The 14,872-nt window shown below is 41.3% G+C and overlaps 1 protein-coding gene across 4 annotated transcripts in view; it reads left to right on the forward strand.

The window, feature by feature from the left end:
• Nucleotides 1-13,989: 13,989 nt before the first annotated feature.
• Nucleotides 13,990-14,872, forward strand: part of agpat3 (1-acylglycerol-3-phosphate O-acyltransferase 3) — a 111,352-nt gene continuing 110,469 nt past the window's right edge. For 2 of the 4 annotated variants that reach the window (XM_088912856.1, XM_088912857.1), the window contains exon 1: nucleotides 14,020-14,181. The gene's annotated coding sequence lies outside the window, so the exon portion shown is untranslated. Of the gene's footprint in view, nucleotides 14,182-14,872 lie in introns of all 4 variants that reach the window. The other 2 variants (XM_088912852.1, XM_088912851.1) reach the window with 2 other exon arrangements.

The raw sequence follows: 14,872 nt of genomic DNA on the forward strand, positions 1-14,872 counted from the left end.
GATGGGCTGTGTTGTCTTTACACCAAAAATATCTTTTAGAATTAAGGTAAAAAAGTTCACCCTTTGTCTCATCAGACCATGAGACATTTCCCTACATGTTTTAGGGTGATTGAATGTATTTTTTTGCACAATTTAGACAGGTTTGGAAGTTCTTTTTTGTGAGAAATGTTTTCCATCTTGCCACCCTACCCCATAGCCCAGACGTGTGCAGAATACGGGAGATTGTTGTCACATGCAAGGAGTGGCCAATACCTGCCAGAAATTCCTGCAGGTCCTTTAATGTTGCTGTAGGCCTCTTGGTAGCCTCCCTGTTAAGTTTTCTCCTTGTCCTGTCATCAACTTTGGAGGGTCGTCTTGATCTTGACAATGTCCCTGTGGTGCCACATTTTCTCCACTTATTGATGATAGTCTTCACAGTACTGCATGGTACATCCAATGTCTTTGATATTCTTTTATACCCCTCTCCTGATTGGTACCTTTCAACAATAAGATCCCGTAGATGTTTTGTCAGCTCCTTGCGGACCATGGCTATCCCAGTAGGATGCAACCACGAAAGTTTCATGGAAACCCTACAGGAACAGCTGATTTTTCTTTGGGGTTAAGCAGAATCACTTTCATAGATGGCAGGTGTATGCTACTTACCTTTGGACATGATTTTGAATGTGATTGATTAACTCTGAACACAGCTACTGCCCCCATTATAATTTAATTTCAATTATTTTTCTTAATAATTATCTGTTTGTTTTTCTCTTGAATTTTGTTGGTTGCAAGGTCACATTAAAGATGGAATAATGTCTGTGTAACGATACTCTGGAGAGGAGATATGGATCCTGTGCAGACGCAGGAGTAGGTGGGAGGCATGGCAACAAACAATCCAAAACAAGGAATGAGTTCGTAGTCAGAGGGAGAAAGGAAGGTCGAAAACCAGGTCAAACCCAGGTGGCAAACAATCCAAATCTCGTGAGGCAATATCGTGGTCGAAGGGAGGAAGGTAGGTAGAAATCCGGCAAAGACAGGTGGCAAACAATCCGAGTAGCAAGGCGAAATCCGAAGTCCGAAGGTGAAAAAGGTAGTCGATAATCCAGGTAATCACAGGGTATAGAAATCGCTAGGTAGAGCTCTCAAGGAGTATACTCAATACCGAGCAGCAATACGCGGGTTGGAGAGGCTTAAACAGTGCAGCCTGCCGTATGGTAGGGCATCTGATGTTAAGATAACACGTGTGGCGGCGTTTGTAATTATCGCCCTGCTGCTGGTACTGATAAGTTCTCTTGGGGGCTGGTCTGGACAGGTTGGTTGTCGTGACAGTCTGACATGATTTATCTTGATTTCTGGCTTTATATCACATAAACCTGCAATTTCAATAAGAGTGTGTAGACTTTTTATATCCACTGTATGTTGCACTTGATGTGGAATTTAAAACAGAGAAGTTATTCTTAAGCATCACAATGCACAGTAAACCTCATAGAATATTGCATTCAGTTTTACGTACTGTTTGATGATGATGACTCTTTGATGTATCTTAAGCCCCTATATTATTTAACACAATTTTTAATGGTAAAATATAAAGTTCATTATGCTGCCTTAAGTTTTTTTTAACATTTTATTGTTGTTTGGTCAAGAATTGAAAACTTTTACAGGGATGGATCCATATTAAATTTATCAGCACAGAATAAAATAAAAAATAATATACTAAGAATGTTTATAATACAATATTTGACATTTACTTTGCAACTATTACTGTGATGTTGTCAATGAAATACAGTTATGGAGTCTCAGAGCTGTGTCATATACAGTAAATGCCCCTCTTTACAAAGTTAATCTTTTTCTTTGTATTATGGCTGAATTCCAGGCAAGACGTAAGATCTTGCACATTCCCTAATTGATAGACAATGATCTGGAAAACAATGAATTATAAAAACTTGTCAAGATCAAGATCAATGGGGAGGTCAAAATGTGATGGTCCCGGCAGAAACTATATATATGGAAACTATAGTGATTGGTTACTTGTAGTGACTTGATCTTTTGATGCTACATTAATTATGTCCTGGGACATCACTACCTCTGAGTTCATGCTGACATGACAACATATGCTACTCATTAACAACAGCTTTCATCAAAGGGAAGAATGTGACAATCATGTGAGGAATACTCTTCTTATCACACCTATGTACCACTGAACATTTGTGAGATGAGGTGAGATGCCATGTGGCATCTAAGGCTCAGAGACCAGTGAACAGACAGATGCTTGTCCAGACTATATAAGAGAAGTGAGACAGTACCACAAGACAGCATTTGCAACCCGGTACAAAGCATTCTTCACAGATGCACAGCTTGTATTGCTTCAAGCAATGGCCCCACACTTTTGGCATGTGACTTTTAGAGAGCACCTGCTGATCAACCTTGTTGATAATAAATGTTAACATTATGAATTTACCCATCATGTCTGTTCAATAAAATGTTAATGCACATACTACAAAATGATTATTTTCCTGAAAAAAAGTGAATTAGTAGTAGTAATAAGAATTAGAATTAATCTAATAATAATTATGATAGTGATGTTATGATAATAATAGCAACATGAAAGACTAAAGGAAAATAGAATACAAAAAACAATACAATACTGTAAGAATGCAGTAATGAAAATGGAAGAAAAAACAAGAAAAGAAAAATATTTAAGCTATTAGAAATTTATTGTAATATGTAAAAAGTACTTTAAAGCTGAAACTTCTTTTGTACAAAATAAGGGTGATGCAGGTAACTGACATGTTCTGGATTTAGTACAAAAGATAACACACCAAGCTACCATCTCCTTCATGGGACTAGGTTGTTATCTTCTATCATCTATTCATAGATTGCGATTGTGGAAACATTACACATAAACATAATAGTGAACATAGCTACAATATGTATGTTCAAACTATTAATTTTTTATCCAAACTGTTATGTCCAACAAAGGAGACACGATCCGGGTGTATATGAAGCAGGCATTGCTTATTACGTATGTATACGGGAGCCAAAGCCTCCTACAGGGTTCTGTGGTTGGTACATGTGACCTCATACCTCCTGCTCCACTTGACAGTGTGGGTGTAGAACTCTGGTTGCCTCTCTGCTTTCTGCCAAGTGTTTTTCCACTGGACCAGGTGCCTCATCAGGAAGGAGAACCACAGCCTGACAAAGTACTGGTACTTGTTGCTCCCACAGTGCCCGACAGAGGTTGCAGAAGAAGATGCAGTCAAGTTTCAAGGGGAAATGCGGCACATCTCTCTCACCTTCCTCGACTGGCTGGCACATCCGGTTCCTCGTAATGTATTTGTACCTGCCGCCCCAGATGAACTTGAAAACCATCCCTTGCAGCGCTCCTCTGAGTCTAGCCGGCAGTGGGTTCACCACCGCCAGGTAAACCAAAGCAAGAAGGATATCTGCTTTCAACACCGTCACTTTCCCCGTGAGGGACAACGACCGCATTTTCCACAGACCCAGCTTCGCGTTCACCTTGGTGATCTTCGGTCCAGTATTTTGAGGGGCTCCGTGCAGAGCTCGAGACCCTCCAGCACCGTTGTCCTGTCGTCCTTTGCGAAGAAATTCAGTTTGCAGCCACTTACTCAATTTGTGTGGCTTGTTAGGGTAACTGACCTCAATTTTGGTCAAGGTTGTGAATATTTGACTTTTCAATTTTTTTATATTATCTGTTTACTTGTTTCTGTTTTTTGTTTTCAATGGATGGAATAGGTTATGTATAAAACAAATATTTATTGCTTCTTCAAAGTGTAATGACTGCAAGCTTTAAAGCAACTGAATATTAGAACTGTATAATATAACTGTCTGATGGTCTGAATATTTTTGCAAGGCAATGTACTTCAGACATATTTATGCCATCTCCATCTCCAACCAATTTTTACTTCTGTGGGGTTCAAACTTAGGTGTTACAGTACCAGCATCCAGCCGCCAGAGGGCACCTATACCACTACATCTACTTAGGGGAGGTGTAGATCTACCAGACTTCATTAGCCAATCCCAGTACTCCTTCATCTCCACGCCTCCCTTCTCCAGCCTACTTAAACCCTCCACTCTGTTCCAGCTTTGCTCAGTATTGGAATTTTACACATCTGATTTCCTTGCAGTTCTCCTTCAAATGCTTCTTGGTTTATGGACTTTAGGATTGTCTTTTGATCCCCGATTTCTGGATCTTGTCTTGGGTATCATATGTTTTGTCTCTCTTTTGGCTTTTGACCTTTTTTCTAGTCTTTAGACCTCGAATTTGGATTTCCCTGATCATCCTGTTTGTGGCTTCCTCGTGATCTTCTCACCCGCATGGGGTCCATCACTTTCCAACTAGCTGTTCTCCAGCATAATAGAATACTGAGCCTTCCTCATTGACACCACAGATCCTAATGAAATTTGTGCAGTGTTGTCTCAGCATTCTCTGGCGCTGAGTAGCTTGGTGGTAGCTTCAATCCACCATTCAAGAACTCTCCAATCATCTTTCTCACCTGCCGGCATCTACAATTTCCTGGGTACCTCAAGCACCTCCAGCTGCTGCCAACCCCCGAACACCCGATGGTAACCCATCTTAATGCCATGGTTTTTTAGTGCAGTGCTCCCTTGTCTTCAAACTACATCCCACAGATTATCCCACATTGCAGGAGAAAATCACATTCATAGTCTCCCTGTTAACCGGACGAGCTTTGGAGTGGACCACCCCTCTGATGGAGAGAGACCCCTGGAAATATTGAGCTTTTTCAGGAACAACTAAAGGCCATTTTCCACCATCCAGCTCCCTGATAGGATGCTGCTTACTGTCTTCCTACCCTTCATCAAAGGAGACGCACAGCCACTGAATACTCCATTGAGTTTTGCGTACTAGCAGCAAAAACCACATGGAATGATGAGGCACTCATCTCCGTCTTTTGCCAGGGCTTATCAGAAGATATTAAAGACTATCTCACTCTATTGCCTTTAAGGGGAAAAACTCTGGAGGAAGTTATCACTCAGGTCATCGACACTGATAACAGAATCCGTGAACAACGTCAGGAACAATCTCGGGCATCACTACCAGAACCACTTCATCCATGTACTTCCAGGGAGTACTTTTAATCTTTTTCAGAACAACCCATGGATATCGGTCATGCACAACTATCCCCTGATGAATGGGAAAGGCGCTGGAGAGAAGGCTGTTGTCTATACTCTGGATCCCATGGACATTTTCAGGCCCAATGTCCAGCAAAACAGCGATGGTCCCGACACTCCCCAGCCAAGAAAGAACCACTGGTGAGTGAAACCCCTTCATGCATTAAACCCCCAAAAGGACTTTTTATTCCTGCCAATATCGCCTGGGGTAATACCCATCTCCCTCTCCTTGCATTTATTGATTCAGGGGCAGCCGGGAACTTTATAGAATCCACTCTTGCTTGGGTCTGGAACATTCCTCTAGAGCCCCTAGATCCTCTGCTACGTGTTCAAGCTTTAGATGGTTCCCCCGTGGCCCCTGGATTAGTAAACTGGCAATCTACCCTACTCACCCTGAAGGTTGGGGCCACCCACTTCGAGATCATACACCTTCTACTTCTGGACACTCCAGCCCATTCCCTCTTACTTGGCTTTCTGTGGTTGACCACACATGATTCGTACATTTCTTGGGCTCAAGGCAAACTACTAGCACGGGGACTAGAATGTCAACTTAATTGCTGTCATCTTCTATTTAAACTGGCTCACACTTTTCTTTCCAAGACTAAACACTCCAAGATATCTTCATAGTTCTCCAATTTAGAGGAAATGTTTAGTGAGCAGAAGGCCACGTCCCTACCTCCTCATCAGCCCTACGACTGCACAATAGATCTCCTACCAGGAACGCTGCCACCCAAGGGGAAAGTCTACCCACTCTCATGCACAGAATTGGAAGCTCTGAAACAATATATTCAGGACTCTCTTAATGCGGGCATCATTCGTCCTTCCACATCACCTACTTGTGCTGGCTTCTTTTTTGTGGAAAAGAAGGATGGGGGTCTTCGACCTTGTATAGATTACCATGGTTTGAAAGAAATAACTAATTTTATAATTTAAAAATAACTTGATTTTATAATCCTGGGATTTTTTAATTTTATCCAGATCAGGGAAGGATATGAATGGAAAATGGCCTTCATGACTACCCATGGTCATTATGAATATCTTGTCATGCCTTTTGGTCTTGTAAACCCCCCAGCCGTCTTCCAGGCTTTTGTCGATGACATTTTCAGAGCCCTAATACAAAAATATGTTCTGGTATATCTTGACGATATTCTGATTTACTCTCACACCCTTCAGGATCACATCTCCCATGTTCGAGAGGTACTCACACAGCTTATAAAACACAACCTACATGCCAAATTAGAGAAGTGTGTGTTCCACATCTCCCGAGTGCACTCGGTTACATCCTCTCTCTGCAGGGTGTGGAAATGAACCAGGTCAAAATATCAGCTATAAAGAACTGTCCACCTCCTAAGAATCTTAAGTAGGTTTAATGATTTGTAGGTTTCGCTACTTTTTACAGATTTATATTCAACTTCAGTACAGTTGTTGCACCTTCATCACGGCTCTCACCCAAAAAGGTCAGAATCTAGGTAAGTGGACTCCTCAGGCAGAAGAGACTTTTCAGCACCTTAAACACTTATTTACTACAGCTCCCTTTCTACATCACCCCGACCCTTAGCTACTTTTTGTCGTAGATGTTGACGCCTCAGGTCATGGTGTTAGTGCAGTTCTCTCCCAATGTCATGGTGATCAGGGTATCCTTCACCCTTGCACCTTTTTTCCTGATGTCTCCAGCAGAAATGAATAATGATGTAGGTAATCGTGGACTACTGGCGATCAAACTGGCTCTGGAGGACTGAAGGCATTGGCTGGAAGGAGCTGTAATGGAAAATTACTGAGAAAAAGGTGTTTTATCCTAAAAATGTTGTTTATGGGCAGAGCTTTGTTCTTAGAACAGTGTGATAGCACCCAGCTTGTCAAGGGCACGGGATGTTTTAATAATGTTTATCTCTGCTGCTTGAAAAAGGGAGTATGAGAAACTATTTGAATAACTGTTTTCTTTGCTTAAAGCAGAAACCTATAAGGAATGGAAAATTACTGCTTCGCCTGTCCTTGAAGTGTTGCATCAGCTTAAAAAAGATATAAAACAAGGGGCTCTCACTGCTTGCTTTTGAATCAGCTTTCACTTCTCTGCACAGACGGGTGATGGCTTTTTCCCATATTGCAATATGAATAAAGGCCTTACTGACTGAATGAGAACACCTCTCCTGGCTCTTCTTTGATACAATTCCACGACAGAGCGCAACACCTCTTCCTCATCTATACAGGCCACAAGAATCTTTCTTATCTACAATCCACTAAACACCTCAACCCATGTCAAGCTAGATGGTCCTTGTTCTTTTCTCGCTTTCGCTTCTTAATTACAGGTTCCAAGAATGTCAAGGCCGAGGCAGAAAGAAAAGTGGTTTGATACGGACTGCAGAAATGCACTACGAAAACTCTCAAATCAAAAACACAGACAACCACACAACACAGATCTGCGCCTCAGCTTCTGTGAAATGGTAAAACTTTACAAACACATGCTGAAAAAGAAAAGAAACACATACATAAACAAACAACTTTCAGAAATTTAGGAGTAACTAAATCAGAACTGTTTCTGAGAGAAGTGGAGCAATTTAAATAAATCAAAACCAGAAGAATTGGCCATCCAAAATGGAACAATCTGGCAAACATACTTTGAAAATCTCTATCAAAAGCTCCCAAATACAAATCAATCAGATCAAAACACCATTTATGAAAAATTCGAAATTTTGGAATTGGCTATCAAAGACAACCAAAACTCCTTAGACTCCCCAGTCTCTGAGCAGGAGCTACTGGACCAACTCCAGGCCCTCAGACCACGCAAAGCCTGTGGCCAAGACACAGCAGCTCGAATGGCAACAAGCCCTGCTCAAATCTCATCATGGAACCAAGAACTGATCACGCCCATCTATAAGAGTGGAGATAGACTCGATCCCAACAGCTACCGGGGCATCTGTGTGCACAGTAACCTGGGGAAGGTATTCTGCAGTATCCTGAATACACGAATACTGGCCTTCCTTACCAAACACAATGTCCTGAGCAAGAGTCAGATTGGCTTCTTACCAGATCACCGCACGTCCGATCACATTTACACACACTGATAGACAAACACCAAAAAGACAAAGGAAAAATTTTTGCCTGCTTTGTCAATTTCAAAAAAGCATTTGACCCGATTTGGCATGTAATATTGTTTTATAAACTACTCCAAAGTGGCATAGGGGGCAAACTGTTTGACATAATTAAATCAATGTATTCAGAGAGCACATGTGCAGTGAAAATTAGAAACAAAATGACCAAATTCTTCATCCAAGGCAGTGGGGTGAGACAGGGCTGCAGCCTGAGTCCAACACTGTTCAATATCTATATCAACGAATTAGCAGGAATGTTGGAACAGTCTGCAGCTCCTGGTCTCAAACTACACGACACAGAAATCAAGTTCCTGCTCTATGCAGATGACAGGGGCTGACCAGAGTTATGGTTTTCCAGAAGAAAGCCAGACCTCAGGGAAACAGGTACAAATTCACACTCAACAACAACACATTAGAGAACACATCCAGCTACACATATCTTGATGTCACCATCAGCTCATCTGTAAGTTTTGACCTGGCCAGTACCCACTATTGATAAACATACAGAAAAGAATATTAAAGTATTGGCTACACGTAAAAAACAGCGACCAAAATTCCTACCACCACAAAGCCCTGCTGAGCCAAGAGCTGAGCCCAAAACAGAGCCCCCTGAGCCAGCTGGTCCTGAGGCTCACTGACCTGAGCCACACCGACATTAACCAGCATCAGGACAGCACTGCGAGAGCACCACAACTCAAACTCAACCACATCACAGCACAGATCAAACAGCAATATCTCACACACTGGGACACACACACACAAACACAACATAAACTGGAATGCTACAGAACCCTAAACAGACAATACACACTAGCCAAATATTTGACCAAGATAAGAAACAACAAACAGAAACAGACCCTGAGGAAGTACAGGCTCAGTGACCACAGCCTGGCCATAGAAACTGGGCGACACAGGCAGACCTGGCTGCCCAGAGAAGATAGGCTGTGCTCCCACTGCCAGTGGGGAGAAATAGAGACAGAGGTGCACTTCCTACTGCACTGTGACAGATATTCTGGGATTTGAGAAACATTCTTCCCTAAATTCAGAAATCTAATCCCAGAATTCCCACACCTCCCAGGATCACAACGGGTCCCAATCCTACTGGGAGAGGGAGGAGGAAACTCAGTTGAACATGCAGCCCAGTATGTGATCTCCTCTTACAGCCTGAGGAACAGTGAGTCTGTCTCCCAATAATGCTCAATATGTTTACAGTATATGTAAATATTTGATATGTCTTTGTTGTAAATGTCTGTAATATGTATGTAGAATTTATTTTATTTTTATTTTTTGTTTGGTTTCATGTTAACTTTATTTTTATTTCCTTTGGCAATACTGATTGTACCCATTGGTCATGCTAATAAAGCACCTTGAATTGAATTGAATTGACTGGCAAGATGCAGCAAACTTAATTCCTGTATTATTAATAAGCATCGCTAAACAGCTATAAAATGGAACATTGAAGAAATGGTCAGACGTGCCCTGGTTGGTAAGCCTGTTCCTCCCCTGTGTCCTCCAGATCATTTATTTGTGCCTAATCCTGTAAGGATCCTCCATTCTCCAGCGAGGGCACGACTCAACTATCGTTGGTAACCCAGGCATACGTCGCACCTTGGAACCACCATTAAGGAAAACATCTCAGATTATGTCCAAGCATGCTCTATTTGTGCCAGTGTCAAGTCATCCCGTATGAAACCGGCATGCTCACTTCATCCCATACCTGTACCAGATCGTCCCTGGTTTCACATCTCAGCTGAGTTTATTACAGATCTACCCAATAGTCAAGGCCATACCACCATACTGGTTATCGTTGACAGATTTTCCAAAGTCTCACATTTTGTTTCCCTTACCTGCATTACCCTCCACTCAAGAGATGGCCGACTTGTTTGTTCAGCATGTCTTTAGACTTCATGGAATACCAAAAGAGTATTAGGAAAATAGGGGCATCGGTTTCCTTAATGTCTGGCTACCATCCACAATTCAATGGCAAACGCAACGAATTAACCAGGAACTACAAACTTATTTACATGCTTATGTTTCACACAAGGCTGCATTCTTTCTCTCCTTCTTTTCATCTTACATTACATACTGATGACTGACAGAAACTATGAAAATCATTTTTAAGTTTGATGATGATAGTGTATTATTCTGGAAGAATTTGTCAGCTGGTGTGATACTGCTTACCTTGAGATATACAGTATGTGCCACAAAACAAAGAAATGATTGTTGAAAAACAAAGCAAAATAATTCATGATAATGATACAGTTCGCAGTTACAAATATCTAGGTTTGAGGATAAACTTATATTCACCGAGAACACTTATGTCATTCTGAAGAAATCCCAGCAGTGCTTATGTGGTCTGAGAAAACTGAGTTCTTTTGGAGTCCAAAAAAGAATTATATCAACATTTTATAGCTCTTTTATGAAATGTACTTTATTTAACTTATTTAAGACTATTATCGTTTGGTTCACTTCCCTCAGTCAGAACGACAAAAACCATCTTCAAAATGTTGAAATAAAATGATTGGTGAGCCTTTAAGACCCCTAACACAGCTTTATGCCCAGCAGATCTTGAGGAAGGCCTATGCCATCACTGAAAACCCATCTCATGTCCTTCATCACTCTTTTGAACTTTTTCCTTCAGGAAGATGTTTTCACTGTCCATAGTGCAAGACAAAAAGGAAATTTAGCCCTGTTGAGATACCATCAGGATTGCAAACAATGAATGTAAACATGTTATCAATATGATGATTATTGGCTAGAGCCCCCTCTACATATGTGGATGTCCTTTAATACTTAACTATTACACACTGTTACTTTTTTATGGTCCATTTGCTGTTTTTTATGTGAAGTAAGAGACAAGATGTAAAAAGGGTTAACTTAAGTCAGTTCTGCCTGAAAATTAGACTTCTAAGCAACAGGGGTTTATGGCAGGAAAGGGGGTTAACTGATAAGGATTCCAGATGCAGCTAGGAACCCCCTGGGGGCGTAATCTTAAACTGACCATTTGGCCAGGGTCTCTTAACTGGCCAAATACCATGACCCTCCCCTTACCATAACACCGAATGACGTCCGAAGCAGTAAGGAAGGATTATATAACCTAAAAGTTTGTACCGGCACATCGAACAATACTTCGGTTTTGTTGTTTCTTGCGGGAAACAAGACTTCGGCTTTATTGTTCCTTGCATGCAATAAACTCATCTGTTTAACTTCATCTCGGGATCCAGAACCTTATTCTTTCTGTGACAACATATGCATCTATATTTTTCTTCTTAGTAATGTTGTTTTATTTGTTTTGTGTTGCATGTTGCACTGCTTGCTGCTTAAACTGCCCCCTTGGGATGAATAGTGTATTTTGAATCTAAATGAATTTCCTCCGGGTGTTCCAGTTTCTGGACATACTGAATTTTTTATTTAAAAGAAAACCATCTCTATATAGTAAACTTTCTCACAATCTGTACACGTACTAACACATAATGAAACTACCATCAAAATAAAAACTTTCTGAAAGACTTGATTGTCCATTTTCAATCAGTGCAAGTGGATGATGGCGCCAGATTTGAGCAATGAGTCCCTGCAAGCCCTACCATTTGCTTTTGTCCATTTGTCCCTGTACAGGGCCCAAAGTCCTTTCCAGTACTCTTTCGCCGTAGAGAAGCCCTATTTGGCGACGTTGCTCTTCATCAACCTTCTGAGGTCCGCAAGGATCCTCTCCTCCAGCTCCCTCGCTCCCTTATCTGTGTTGTGCCGGATGAGAGTGTTCCTCGCGTTCCACAGTCCTTGTTTTATTAGGGACAGCAACAGCCACAGCAGGAACTATGTCCACTTGTCCGATCTGGTTGGTGCCAGCCCCAGCAGGATGCAGTGGTAACTGTGCATCGCTCCCGCTCCCAGGAGTTGAATGGTTGCGAGCCTCTGGAGCATTGCTATCCAGTTGAGGTCCTTCAGCTTGTTGTCCAATTCCTTCGGCTGCGTCCTTTCCCAGACTTGTCTGTCATCAGTGACCAGTTGTCCCCTCGCCTCCTTGTACAGGGCTCTGTGGTTGGTACAGAGCTCTGGCTGTTTCGTGGCCTTGTACCTTGTTTTCCACTTGACAGCGTGGGTTTAGAACTCCGATTGCCTCTCTGCCTTGGGCCCAGTGTTTGTCCACTGGACCAGGTGCCTCATCAGGATTGAGAACCACAGCCTGACAAAGTACTGGTGGCTGATAGGCTCCCGCAGTGCCCGACAGAGGTTGCAGAAGAAGATGCAGTTGAGTTTCAGGAGGAAATGCGGTACGTCTCTCCCCCCTTCCTCGACTGACTGGCACATCTGGTTCCTCGTGATGTGCTCATGCCTGCCGCCCCAGATGAACTTGAAGATGATAGAAGAATGATATACATGCAAAACATAACCAACCACTACATTGAAACTTTCCACCACAGACACCTCTTATTGTGTGATGCAGCTACAAGACTTGAAGAGCTTTTTATAAGAGAACTGATGAGTGATGATCTTTATCCAGAACATTCTTTATGAGTCAATAGTTCAGTATACCACTTTACTCTTTTTTCTTGGATTTTTACAGACACATTTTACACTTAGGTATAAATTATTATTGCTTTTCTAAGTGGCAATAAAAATAAAAAAGATGTGAATGTTGTGCTAGTGTTCCTTATCTTTCAATATTAATTAATTTCTTACACTTAAATAGCACTTTTCTGGACGCTCCACTCAAAGCTCTTTACAGGTAATGGGGACTCCCCTACACCACCACCAATATGCAGCATCCACCTGGATGATGCGACGGCAGCCATAGTGCACCAGAACACTCACCACACATCAGCTGTTAGTTGGGAGGAGAACAGAGTGATGAAGCCAATTCATAGATGAAGATTATTAGAACTATTGGTTAAGGTCAATGGGAAATTTGGCGTGGTTACACCCCTACTCTTTTCAAGAATGCCCTGGGATATTTAATGACCACAGAGTGTCAGGATCTCAGTTTTACATCTCATCCAAAGGATGGTGCCTTTTTACAGTATAATGTTCCCATCAATATACTGGGGCATTAGGACCCACACAGAGAACAGGGTGAGTGCCCCCTGTTGGCCCCACTAACACCACTTCCAGCAGCAACCTTTAGTTTTTCCCAGGCGGTCTCTCATCCAGGTACTGACTGGGCTCACACTTGCTTAGCTTCAGTGGATCACCAGTTGTGAGTTGCAGGGTGACATGGTTGCTGGCATTTCAATATAAAATTTCATGGGATTAAAGGTAGGATTATATGTGGAATAACAACATTAATTAGGAATTGGATATATATTTGGCTGGAACTGGGTAAATTAATCTTAGCAGGAATTACAAATGAAGAAACTGGAACTGAATCTGGTATTGATTTGAATAGGGAACTGATCTGGAACTGAAATAGTGGAATTAATCCAGACTCTACAGGAGACATATTAGCTCAAAATGTAGTCATATGCAAAGGACAAACTGGTATTGTTACATTAAAGTAACTTTAGAGCTCCACTAAGACATACAGTAAGCACCTGGTCTGACACACTACACCTGTGTATTTTCATTGGCAGTTTCACAATATTTACTTGTGCATTACATTTTGGAGATATTTAATTGATCTCTATTTTTTAAAATTTCTGCTTTGTTGTCTTTGAAGATTTGAATCCTCACAGAAATACAGCCAAGCAAAGAATGATGGATTACAATAGGAACCAATGTTTTTTGGTAGCGTCTGTTTCCTGCGAAGAGAATGTGAAATCGGACCGGAAGTTCCGGGGGTACCGCTATCTCTATTCGCTGCGAAGGATGGAGCTTTAGCGGACAAAGCACACTAGCAATTTAAATAGTATTAAATATTCGTTTCAAAGTGATTTAAAAAAACGATACGTTGTGGTCGAGTTATAAAATTGAAATAATTGATTTCAAAACGTTTTAAGCTTCAAAGCAACGGCATATCGGAAATCAGGTAGATATATTTGTACACATTTTAATGATTTTCATAACACTATGCTTTGACAGCTATTTGTGATTTGAAAATTCTTCTTTTACTATATGTAACTGACTAATGTTAATGAATTGTGGAAACATTGAAACTTGTTATTTTGGTTAAATATATTTAGGTTGCAGAATAATGAAAATATAGTTAGTTTTATGTCTACAGTATCTTTGAATGACTTTGGATCATGCTTGTGTGTGTTGTGGCAATAAAACTGGTTTGGCTTTGCACGATAACCCGATGCGTAGATCCACGGTGTATTTGCGTGCTATCTGATGAACACTGTTCTTGGTAACTGTATTGCGTTATTTGCTCTGTCTCACTGACTTGTGAGTTCTTTGACCTTTGCTAATTGATAACATAATTTACTGGGTACCTACTAAGGCGGATAAGTTGTGAACCGATTTCGTCTGATTCATTGCTACAAGGACAGTGTATTCAGCATTAAACAGTGTTTCACTATAAACGTTATGGGTGACGTAGCAACTTAAACTGTGCTTTTATTTGAAAGGGGCAATAGGTCACTCACCAGGCAATTTGCTGGTTTTCAAGTCGAATTAAGTTGGCAAATTTAGGCGTAATGATAATCACTCTGTAAACCCCTCATTAAATTAAGATGGCCAATATTTAAATCTCATTGCAGTGATCAGATTTGGGATTT

Source organism: Atractosteus spatula, chromosome 4 (genome assembly GCF_055471065.1).
Source record: "Atractosteus spatula isolate fAtrSpa1 chromosome 4, fAtrSpa1.hap1, whole genome shotgun sequence".
In the NCBI taxonomy this organism is placed as follows: domain Eukaryota; kingdom Metazoa; phylum Chordata; class Actinopteri; order Semionotiformes; family Lepisosteidae; genus Atractosteus; species Atractosteus spatula.